The following is a 12,626-nucleotide window of genomic DNA, read 5'->3' on the forward strand; positions in this document are numbered from 1 at the left end:
TCGAGCATACATGATTCGGAATCTCGTATAGATTATTGGTGGGTGTCGGAAGACATGCTGGGATGGCTAGAAAGCTGTGAAATATACCCACGAACACTATCGGATCACTCCCCAGTATCCCTGGACTTGATGCTTGGGGATGTCCCAAAACCGCAGAAGAGATGGAGAATGCCCACACATATACTCAAAGACCCTAATGTCGCGGAGGCACTACATATAGAAATGGAAGAATTCTTCAACAATAATATGGGAACAGTGGATAAATATTCAACAGTATGGGAGGCTTTCAAGGTCTGGGTTAGGGGAACTCTGATCTCCAAATCCTCGGGACTGCTTAAAGCGGTGAGACTGGAACTAACTGAAACAGAAACGCAACTTCGGCAATTAGAGAACTCTTATAGCGAGACCCGAAATAAGGATACGTTAGCTGAAATAAATCATCTCCTAAAGGAATTTAATAAGCTGGCCACGAGAGAACTACAATACATAGCAGCCCCAGCCAGGACATGTAGATACGGGGAGGGGAACAAGGCGGGAAGAGCTCTGGCCAACATCATCAGAGTGGATCGCCAACACACTCCGATAACATGCATTGAAAGCACGGAGAGTGGGATGGTGACCGGGGGTAGATCCATCAATCTTGAATTCCTGAAATTTTACCAGAAACTGTACTCAAATGCAGACGAGAAAACTGTACCGGAAATATAGGCATACTTGAATGACCTGGAATTCCCGACCCTCCCACCAGACACAAAACTGGCCCTTGATAGCCCAATCACGGAGGAAGAAATCATAGAAGCCATAAAAGCATTGCATTCGGGAAAGGCCCCGGGATCTGATGGGCTGAGGGTGGAACTATACAAAGAATTTGAAAAGGAACTTGCCCCAATTTTGTTAAAGGTATGGGAGGAAGCGCTGGAACTTGGGGAGCTCCCCGGATCCATGCGAGAAGCTGTAATAACAGTATTACTGAAGCCCCGCCGTCCCCCACAGGACATGTCATCGTACAGGCCATTATCACTCATTAACGTCGACGCTAAAATTTTCGCCAAAGTCCTGGAAAATAGACTATTACCAAGCATGCCATCACTGATTCATCCAGATCAGAACAGATTCATCCCTACAAGATCCACTCCGTTCAATTTGCGCAGACTATTTGCAATAATGGCCCAGATCGACCCAGAGGCTCAAGCTGTGGCGGTGTCACTGGACGCCGAGAAAGCATTTGATTCGGTGTCCTGGGTGTACCTATTTGAAGTGTTGGGAAGATTTGGAATGGGTCCCAATTTCATTAGCTATGTTAAATTACTGTATAAAAAAAACGGGGCGAGGGTCCTTACAAACACTGTGATCTCTGAGTTCTTTGCACTGGGCAGAGGTACCAGGCAGGGTTGTCCATTCTCACCAATATTGTTTGCACTGACTATTGAACCAATAGCCATAATGATTACGTTAAAACACAGGGATAAAGGAATAAGAATGTCTGGCCCACCCCAATCGATCTCTTTATATGCGGACGATACTTTATTGTACCTTAAGAACCCTGAGACCACTCTGGCACCTGTAATGCAAGATATAAATGAATTTTCTAAATACTCGGGATATAAAATAAATAACGAAAAATCCGAAATACTACCACTGACACCTCAAACCACATGCCCGGGATCCACTGGAAACCTTAAGTGGGCAACCGGACACATCCGATATTTAGGTGTGCTAGTGTCTCGAGACAAAAAAACACTCTTTGCAGACAACTATGAAACGATAATGCAGACGTTGAAGGCAAAACTGCAAACGTGGGCCAAGCTACCCATATCCCTAAATGGCAGGGTTGCGATCCTTAAAATGGTTGTGCTTCCTAAATTACTATATCTATTTACTAATATACCAATCTGGCCAGGCAAAACCTTTTTTGAGAAAATAAGATCAATGGTGGTCTCCTTTGTGTGGGACGGGAAAACCCCTAGAATGAAATGGGAAAAACTCACTGAACCTTATTGTACAGGGGGGCTAACCATGCCGGATTTCGAGCTATACTATCTTGCAGCACAGGCGCAGTTCGCGAAGCATTGGTATGACCCTGAGGATAGATCGCCCCATATATGGCTTGAGAAGTTTGCAGCACATCCCATAGACCTCCGTTCTATAATATTTTATTCTCAATACAAAGATCCTTGTCCCTTCGATCCAGTCGGGACCACGGTACGTGCATGGAAGGCATTATATAAAAAACTGAAGATATATACCCCGTATGACCCAGATGTACCCCTTTGGAAATACCCCGGCATACCACCCACATTGGATAAGACGATACAAAGACACTGGGACCCAGACAGGGAAATCAAGATGCGGGACATGTTCCCGAATGGCAGATTTGTAACGCTCGAGGAACTCAGGGAGGCATTAGGGGGGGGGGCAACCAAAACACTTGAATACCATAGGATGAAATCTGCATTCAGTGCACAGTGGCCACTCTTCCCGGACGAGCCACCATCCCATCCCTGCACACAAGCCGCCACATCTGGTACAGGGCTGGGAGTCTCTAAACTTTATGCACTGGTACAACTACGTACACCCACCACAAACCAGGTAAAAGCCAAATGGGAGGAAGACCCGAACTTGAGTATCCCGGAAGAAAAATGGGCAAAATATTGTATGCTTACTAAAGCTATATCCATGAACGCAGGGCTCAGACTTGTTCAGTTCAAGATCTTAAATAGACTGCACTACACTCCTGCAAAGATGGCCAAGCTCTCAACGACTCAATCGGGGGACTGCCCTAAGTGCAAGGCTAGCCAAGCGGGAGCATATCACATGTTTTGGGAATGCCCCCCTGTTGCTACATTTTGGAGAGAAGTGGCAGAGATGCTTGAAGACATTACACAAATCCCCGCGGACATGCATCCACCGAAATATTTGTTCGAAGATATAGGCAAACAAGGTGAAAAGATCAGACGACTATTCAATGTAGCATGTGCTGTGGCCAAACGGTGTCTACTGAAATGTTGGACAAGTACATCTCTGAACTGAACATTTTATTCTTGATCTGGCCTACATAAACGAATGTGAGGAACAATACACCATGATTGTGACAATGAGATGTCGCCCCAAGGACATATGGGCCCCGTTCAGAATGTACTTATGCGAAATGGCCTCTGATGAGGAAATGCCTGTGTAAATTGTTTTTATGATTTCTGATTTATGCCTTTGACAACTACTGAATTGTATGTACCGACGTATGCGTGTGCAATGAGTTTAATCTGTGTTGACCTTCAGTAATAAAAAGAGTTTTAAAAAAAAATATATATATATTTTTAACTGTAGCTTGGCGAGTCTCAGTGTCTGTTAGCAGTTTACCCTTGGGACTGAGCCCGTCAATGAGATATTGACAATCTCCTTAATATCTCCTCCCGAGCAGGCAGAATAATGAGGGGTCTACTTCTTTACCTGGGCTAGGCCCGTTCTCTGTGGAGCAGTGTCTATCTCAGTCTGCGGTTCCCCTTCCGACCACCAGGTGGCGCTCGCAGACTCTCCAGTGAGGGTTCTCACTCTTCAATAGCCTTTCAAAAATGCGGCTGCTCAAATTCATTCGGAACGGCAATAGATCCTTTCCTGCGCGTACCGATGCTCCCGCTCTTCAACATTGTAAGTTCTCAACGGCGCTGGAACCCGCAGAGTCCCGTTGCGCCTTTGCAAACTTACGTTTCTGCAGTGCCTCCTAACGAGTGAATGGCGCCGGAGCAAATACCCTGTTGCATCCTCTGTCGCGGATATGCTCTGCCAAATGACCTTAACGCGCGGCAAGCCTCATAAGCCTAAACGCGCTCCTCCTAAGTATTCATCATACACATAAGCACAATTAATACAAAGATAAAATCAAAGCACTTATTTCGGCTGCTCGAGCAGCAAAGAAAGAGGAAGGACTATGGGGGCAGTTAGTGTTATACAGGATAGGAGAAGTGTATTTGATGAGGAAATCACGTGATTGGGACAACCTATGAAAAACGGACTACAAATGAGATGGTTTTGTTGGGATTTGTAGTTTTTTATTGGTTATTCGTTTTTCATGTCTGTTGTTTGAATGCTGCTTGAGTTAGTAAAGAGAAGAGTGAGCATAATCTGAACCTCCAAGTCTTGACATAGCATCTATATTCAAGTTTGCACTCTCTAGGTAATACTTATCCATTAGGTAAACCATAAGGTGTAGAATCAAACTAAGCTTGTCTAGTCCGAGATTTCGTGTAACAGAACGCCACGGGAGCGCGCGTGTTCCTAATGCACTTCTATTTGTTTAGATGGTTGTCATGGATACCTCCAGAGGTGTACCGGATGGCGGTCGGCCATCTTGGAATGGTGTTATATGCATATGACTAGGCGGCTGCTGATTAATTGTCGTGGTCTACAGCCAAGATCTCTAGATAACTTAATTTCCTTTTTGTTGATAAATGATTCTCTTTGCTAAAATATAAATCATCTCAATTTTGAATATGCTCATCCGATATTTAAACGGGAACCCACTTACTTTATTGATTGCTGGAGGCACTCAATCTCGTTGCCACTGTTAAAATGCAAGCACGATTTGCATCACTATTATGTCTACTATTCCACTTGTTGCCTATACTAATATTCAGTATTTTAGTGGTTGGTAATTGTTTCGGTGAATGTTCGAGTACTGCTTGCTTAATTCCATGGATGGGCATTACTACGCTTGTGTAAGTGCGTGTAAGTCACTATAGTTACACAAAATTAGGTGATAAGAATACTTCAAAACATATTCTAAAAGTTGGATTCCCATGTAATGCAGGTATTATAAATGGTGTTTCAATCAGCCATATAGTATTCTGAATATTGTGGTAATATATAGCGTATGCTAACACCAATATTTCCATTCATAAACAACTGCAGATAGTGATGTACTGCACAGGTCTTCCATTGTCATGGTTACTTCAAACTGATAGCTTGTCTACAAAAAGTGCACATAAATCATATTTCCAAAATGACCAGAGAACAGAATATGTGAGGCAAATCATAAAAACAGGATTATCAATCTATCAATAGTAATGAATTCATAAAAAAACAACTCAAGTCCAACTCTTCATTAATTCCACATGGGGACAGTGAATTGAGCTTATCTATCCAAAAAGCTTCTTGCTGCGCTCTCAGTTTTTTCACGTTCTTGTGTTATAACCTTTGATTTGTACAACTTCTAATACCAAAAGACGTAATTGTGTAATTGAGTGTCCATTTTCTTTAAAATGTCTGGCTACCGCTGATGACTGGTTGTTGACATTACACTGGAAGCTTCCCTCACTGCAGGGACTTTGGACGGAGAGCTTTCCTTGCTGCGTTGACATTACACTGGGAGCTTCCCTCCCTGCAGTGACATTACACCGGGAGCTTCCCTACCTGCTGTGACATTACACTGGGAACTTCCCTCACTATCATGACATTAGACTGAGAGCTTCCCTCGCTGCAGTGACATTACACTGGAAGTTTCCCTCGCTGCAGTGACATTACACTGGAAGCTTCCCCTGCTGCAGTGACATTACACTTGAAGCTTCCCTCGCTGCAGTGACATTACACTGGAAGCTTCCCTTGCTGCAGTGACATTACACTGTGAGCTTCCCTTGCTGCAGTGACATCACACTAAGAGCTTCCCTCACAGCAGTGACATTACACTGGGAGCATTCATCGCAGCAGTGGCATTACACTGGGAGCTTCTGTGGCAGCAGTCATATTACACTGGAGGCTTCCCTCAATGCAGTGACAACATACTGGGAGCTTCCCTCGCTGCAGTGGCATTACACTGAGAGCTTCCCTTGCTGCAGTGATGTTACACTGGGAGCTTTCCTCGCAGCAGTGACATTACATTGGGAGCAGTGACATTAGGTGGTCAGTCATAATATTGAGAAAAATAATGTCAAATTACAATAAATTCAAAAACTTAACGTCGAAAAAAAAAATCGAATTCTTTATATTTTTTTGGGGGGTTCTGCATGTAAAAAAAAAGTTCAAAAAAGGGGGGGCTAGGGGGACCCCCACATTTCGAATAAAAAACGTATTAAAAAAGAAATTCAAATAGATTTTTTTCGACATTCTTTTTTCGATTTTCTGACTTTCGACATTTTTGCATTCGATTTTATGACTATAAACCGTGACATTACACTGGGAGCCGCCCTCGCTGCCGTAACATTTCAATAGGAGCTTCCTTCACTGCCATGACATTACACGAGAGCTTGCCTCTTTGCACTGACATTACACTGGAAGCTCCCCTCGCTGCAGTGACATTACACTGGAAGCTCCCCTCGCTGCAGTGATATTACACTTGAAGATTCCCCTGCTGCAGTGACATTACACTTGAAGCTTCCATCTCTGCAGTGACATTACACTGGAAGCTTCCCTCGCTGCAGTGACATTGCACTGGAAGCTTCCCCTGCTGCAGTGACATTACACTTGAAGCTTCCATCGCTGCAGTGACATTACACTTGACGCTTCCATCGCTGCAGTGACATTACACTGGAAGCTTCCCTCGCTGCAGTGACATTGCACTGGAAGCTTCCCCTGCTGCAGTGACATTACACTTGAAGCTTCCATCGCTGCAGTGACATTACACTGGAAGCTTCCCTCGCTGCAGTGACATTGCACTGGAAGCTTCCCCTGCTGCAGTGACATTACACTTGAAGCTTCCATCGCTGCAGTGAGATTACACTTGGAGCTTCCATCGCTGCAGTGACATTACACTTGAAGCTTCCATCGCTGCAGTGACATTACACTTGACGCTTCCATCGCTGCAGTGACATTACACTGGAAGCTTCCCTCGCTGCAGTGACATTGCACTGGAAGCTCCCCTCGCTGCAGTGACATTACACTTGAAGCTTCCATCGCTGCAGTGACATTACACTGGAAGCTTCCCTCGCTGCAGTGACATTGCACTGGAAGCTTCCCCTGCTGCAGTGACATTACACTTGAAGCTTCCATCGCTGCAGTGAGATTACACTTGGAGCTTCCCCTGCTGCAGTGACATTACACTTGAAGCTTCCATCGCTGCAGTGACATTACACTTGACGCTTCCATCGCTGCAGTGACATTACACTGGAAGCTTCCCTCGCTGCAGTGACATTGCACTGGAAGCTTCCCCTGCTGCAGTGACATTACACTTGAAGCTTCCATCGCTGCAGTGACATTACACTGGAAGCTTCCCTCGCTGCAGTGACATTGCACTGGAAGCTTCCCCTGCTGCAGTGACATTACACTTGAAGCTTCCATCGCTGCAGTGAGATTACACTTGGAGCTTCCATCGCTGCAGTGACATTACACTTGAAGCTTCCCTCGCTGCAGGGACATTGGACTGATTGCTTTCCTTGCTGCGTTGACAGTACACTTCGAGCATCCCTCCAGTAACCTACACTGGGAGCGTCCCCATCCTTCGGAAGAAAAACCAGACACGGCTCACATGCTGGGTCCATCCAACGTCCCAAGCTTTGGGCATGAGGGGTGGCAGGGATCAGCCTCGAGCGGGCCCTACGTGGAAGTAGGGGCCCACTCACCTGATACCTCTGTTCCCCAAACTATATATTTGTGTTTATTTTCTTATGATGTTTTTTATGGTTGGTTTTCTTTCCCATGGCTTGTGTGACAATAAAGCTTGTGGCCAAAGTTTTTCCACCTCACAACTCGTTTGGCCTCCCTCCTTTCAGACATTGTCATTACTGTCATCCCTGTCATCACTGTTACTTGTGTCACAGGCATGCCTCCCCCCTGACCCCCCTACCCCCCACACTAAACCATTTCCAGGCTTATTATCGTGGGCAAGGGGGGCCCCAGGGAGAACATGCAGCGTTTCCCCCTGGGGTGGTTTTGGGCGCTGCACAGGCCAGCGAGCTGGCCTGCGCATAGCACGCCGCGGGGAGGGGGTATTTAAGGGGCTGGGAATGTTCGAGAGCAGGAGACCGTTAAGGGCACGTTTTTTGTCAGGGTCTCCTGCTCTCGAGCTTTCCTTGCCTCGGAGCCTACTAGGTAGCGGAGGTGAGCAGGGAGGGTTAGCTGAGTAGGTGGTGGTGGGGGTTGAGCGAGTGTTGGGCTTAGGGGTGGGTAAGAGAAAAAAAAGATAGAATATAGTAAAAAGGGGGGAATAGGGAATAGCGGGGGTACTGTAGCTAAGGTACCCCCTCCTTACCTGGGGCGAGACCTGGTCGTCGTCGGTGTGGAGCGGGCCGCTGCCGTGGGGCGGTGCGGCCGGTGAGCGGTTGGGGCAGGGGGAAGGCTGTTGTGGGTCGGCGAGCGCTCGAGCTTGTGCGGCCGGCGCTCGCGGAGAGAGGCTGCAGCGTGGAGGGGCTGGGCTTGAAGTGCGCGCCTTAAAGGGGCCACGTTGGAGAAGAGCATACGCGAGTGTGGTGATCAGAACAAGGGGCAGGAGGTTTCTGAAGGTGGGGCAGGGAGAGAGGGTTGGGACAGCCTCGGTTTTCAGAGGGGCATAGCTGCCTCTCGGGGCCCAAGGGGCGGGTAGGGGGAGAGGGGGCAATTTAGGGGGTAGGACAGTTAGGTAAAATATAAATATAAATAAGGGATTATAAAGGGATTAGTAGAGGGTGGGGGGCTAATAAAACAAAACAAAAAAAAAACAGGAGAAAGAAAGGAGGGCGAGAAGGATTAGTAGAGGCATTGGCGGGACAGCCCATAGTTAATACACAGGGTGGGGGGGGCAACAGTACGTTGGGTGTGAGAGGGGGTGCAAGATTTGGGGTAACCATGGGCGTTTGCTGGGCTGGGGGCTGTGATAGAGGATCCTGGCAGCGGTTGGTGGGGCAAGAGGCTGAAGAAAAAGGGGTTTCAGGGGCGGTGCTAGCAATCGTAGGTTGGCATGTGTTGCGTGAGGGTGGGCAGGATGGGGGGCCGTGGGGCAAGCAAAAAAGGGCTGGTTGACGCCAAGGCATTGTGGGAGGACCTTGCGATTATCAGCAGGGCCTCCAAAACACAGTTGGAGGGGGTAGTGGCAGAGGTTACTGGCGGGGGTGATGGGGAAGGGGGAAGGCTGCAGCGGCGAGCGGCGGCAGACGGGGCGCTGGCGGCGGTCGTTGCATGCAGCCCTGCTGCGGGAAAAGGGGGGGCCTGGGAGGTGGGGGGTAGGCGTAGCAGGAGGGATATCCCTAGGAGGGCATCAAAGAGGTCCAGGGTAGTGGGGAATGGATTGGGGAGGGTTTCGGGGGAGGAGGTTGCGGGAGAGGAAGGAAGTGAGGGGAATGTGTACAGGGGTGCTGGCAGGGGGGAGGAAGAGAGTGGGGGTGCTGAGGGGCAGGGGGTACGTTAGGGCGGAGAGGAAGGGGCGGTAAGTATTTGCAGAAGAGTGCCAGAGGTAGAAGGAAGGAGCGGTCACCTGAGAGCAGCGAGGAGAGGGAGAGGTGCGGAACGACCTCCCCAGCGAGGAGGGCATCGGTTGGAGGGCTTGGGGCGGCCCCCACGGTTCTGCAGGCGCAGCCAGGAGAGGGCTTAAAAAACGGCCCCTCTACAAGTCATCAGGGAGCAGCCTAGAAGGCGCAGCATGGCCCCTAGCGGGGAGGAGCAACGGGTGAAAGTGAGGACCCCTCGCCCAAGAAGAGAAGATCATGCAGGGGTTGTCACGGCCCTGCAGAGAACAAGAAGGAGCGGCGGGGCGGACGCCCTGAGTTCAGAAGAGGAGGAGTTGCCCGGCCCGAGCATGTGCTTGCAATGGCCCTTGTATGGCGTGGGGGACGATGAGGCTGGGAGGGGGGAAAGAGGCTTTGGGTTACGGAGTGAAGGGGATGACGAAGGGCAAGGTGTTCAGCAAGGATGGGGGCTGGGCAATTATCGGGAGAAGGTTGACATGTTTTCTTCTCGCAGCAGAAGCCCAGTGAGGAGGGAGATGCGGAGCGTTGAGGTTGAGGCAAGACTGCAGACGGGCAGCAGCGTGGCAGAGAGAGGTGAGCAGGAGAGGGAATGTCAGCGGCATGGGGAAGGAGGGATGGGAGGTTGGGGGCAAACGGGGAAGGGGTGTTGGTGCAAGGGGTAATGAGAGAGGTGGGCATGCAGGTTGTGGGAGCTGTGGGTGAGGAGAAGAAAGTGTCCTTGGTGGAGGTCCATACTGACAGGGCGACTGAGCCCGGGGAAACTGAGGTTCAGGTAACAAAGGAAAAGGATGGAGAGGTTAAAGGAAAAGAAAAGAAGTTACCCTATATGGGCATCACTAAGCCATTGGGAGCACACTTGATGGCATCTACAAAGGAAAAGATCTGGGCGGGTGAATTTGTGGATGTTTTCAAGCTATTACACAGGGAGGTCAGAGCCAAGGAGGGCCCCAAGGAAGAGGAGAGGGAATTAGCGATGCGCCCAGCAGTACCCGGACGTCGACGTTTATCATATATGCCAGTGTGTATTGCGAAAAATTTCCGGAGAGGTGTGTAGCACTGTGGAAGTATATGGATGTGATTAGGAAGGCTTTTATGAGCTTTGGAGGTTTCGCGTGGGTGCGATACGATGAGGAATTTAGGTCTAGACTGGCGGAAGACAGCCAGGCGGTATGGGGGAGAGTGATGTGGACCATCTGGCTACAATGGATGGCGCCAACAATGCCTGCCCCGACAGTGCACACGGCGAGTGGCTTACGTGTGCCTTACCGGCCCTTTCTTGGTCGCCCCACCCACGAGGGGGTGGGTGGAGGAGGCAGGGGACAGCAGTTGGCAGTGTGTTGGGGCTTCAATAAGGAGGGCTGCACGAGGACAGCGTGCAGGTTCAGACACAAGTGCTCCAGATGTGCAGGTTGGCACCCGGTTACACAGTGCTTTCAGCAAGGGGATCGAGGGTTGGGAGCAGGTCGAGGGGTTGTGGGGAAAAGCTTTTACTCCAGTTAAAGTTGAAGTTCTGGAGAGGTGGCTCAATTTTTATACGGATAGGGAAGGGGTCGGAGATCCTGGGAGTCGGTTTTTGGGAGGGATTCAGGCTGGGGTATCAAGGGCAGAGGGTGTGTAGATGGGCGGAAAATTTGAAATCAGCCAAAGAGAATGGGGAGGTGGTTAGGGTGAAGTTGTTCAAGGAAGTGGAGGCAGGGAGGTTGGTAGGTCCATTTTATAGATCTACCGGGCGATTTGGTGATATCGCCATTGGGGGTAGTGCCCAAGAAGGCGCTGTTGGAATTCAGGCTGATTCATCATTTATCTTGGCCAGAGGGCTTGTCCGTCAATGATTTTATTGCCCCAGAGGATTGTGGGGTGTCATATGCGAGCGTGGATCAGGCAGTGGAGTTGATAAGGAAGGTGGGTAGCGGAGCATTTTTGGCCATGTGATAACAAGGCAGAATTCAGGTTGCTGCCGGTGCACCCGGAGGTTTTTTGGTTGCTGGGGATGCAATTTGAAGATCGCATTTACGAGGATAAGGCTCCACCGATGGGGTGTGCAATATCCTGTGCGTTGTTTGAACGTTTTAGTTCATTCTTGCAGTGGGCTTTTACATTTAGTTCAGGTGCGGAGGGGGTTTTGCACTATCTGGATGATTTTTTGTTCATCGGCGGGGCGGAGGATGAATCAGAGTGCAGGAACATGCTGAAATCTTTTCAGGCATTGATGCAGGAATTTGGGGTGCCTTTGGCGGAAGATAAAATGAAAGGGCCGGCTGTGGTTTTGACCTTTTTGGGGATTGAGCTTGATTCCAGGACCATAACGTCATGCTTGCCGCACGGCAAAGTGAGTCGTTTAGTGGGTCTGCTGGAGAAATTGGTGGTGGCACGGAAGATGACATTGCTGGAAATGCAGCGGTTGGTAGGGCATTTGAATTTTGCATGCAGGGTGGTGGCTCCGGGCCGGACTTTTTGTAGGAACATGTCGTGGGCCATGGTGGGAGCTAAATGCCCGCATCATCGGGTGAGGGTCTCAGGGGCGGTGCGGGAGGATTGTAGGATCTGGTTGCGTTTCTTGGAAGGTTTTAATGGGGTGTCAATGTGGCTTCAGGGGGATCCGGTAAGTTGGGAGGTGCAGATATTTTCAGATACAGCAGGTGCGGGTGGTTTCGGAGTCTTCTGGCAAGGCAGATGGTGTGCGGAGAGGCGGCCGCCACAGTGGTTGGAAGAGGGAAGAAGTATAGCATTCCTTGAGTTCTTTCCTTTGTTGGTGGCGTTGGAACTGTGGGGCAGGGAGTTTTCCAACAAGAAGGTGAATTTTAATGTGGACAACGAGTGCGTAGTCAATGTAGTCAACAGGCAGTCGGCAAGGGACCAGAGGGTGGTAAGGCTGATGAGGGAGTTTGTGTTGCGATGCATGGAATGGAATGTGCTGTTCAGGGCAACGCACGTGCCGGGTAAGGATAATGGCATCACTGATGCATCATCTCGTTTTCAACGGCAGAGATTCCATGGATTGGCACCTGGAGCAGACCAGATTGGGCAGCGGATCCCAGAGGAGCTGTGGAAGCTAGGAAGTTGACAGCCCTGTCGTTAGTGGAGGGCTCTCTGGCCCCAGCATCTAAGGCAGCTTACAGGAGGGCGTGGGAAGAATTCATAAAGGGGGGGCACGTAGCTGGAAGGCTAGGGAGGATGCTGAGGAACGCAGGAGGGAGGATGTGGTCAATTTTCTGTTATGGTGTATGGATAAGGGTTGGTCGAAAGCGACCATAGCTGGGA

The sequence above is a fragment of the Ambystoma mexicanum genome, chromosome 13 (genome assembly GCF_040938575.1).
Source record: "Ambystoma mexicanum isolate Mex_15411 chromosome 13, UKY_AmexF1_1, whole genome shotgun sequence".
Classification (NCBI taxonomy): Eukaryota; Metazoa; Chordata; class Amphibia; order Caudata; family Ambystomatidae; genus Ambystoma; species Ambystoma mexicanum.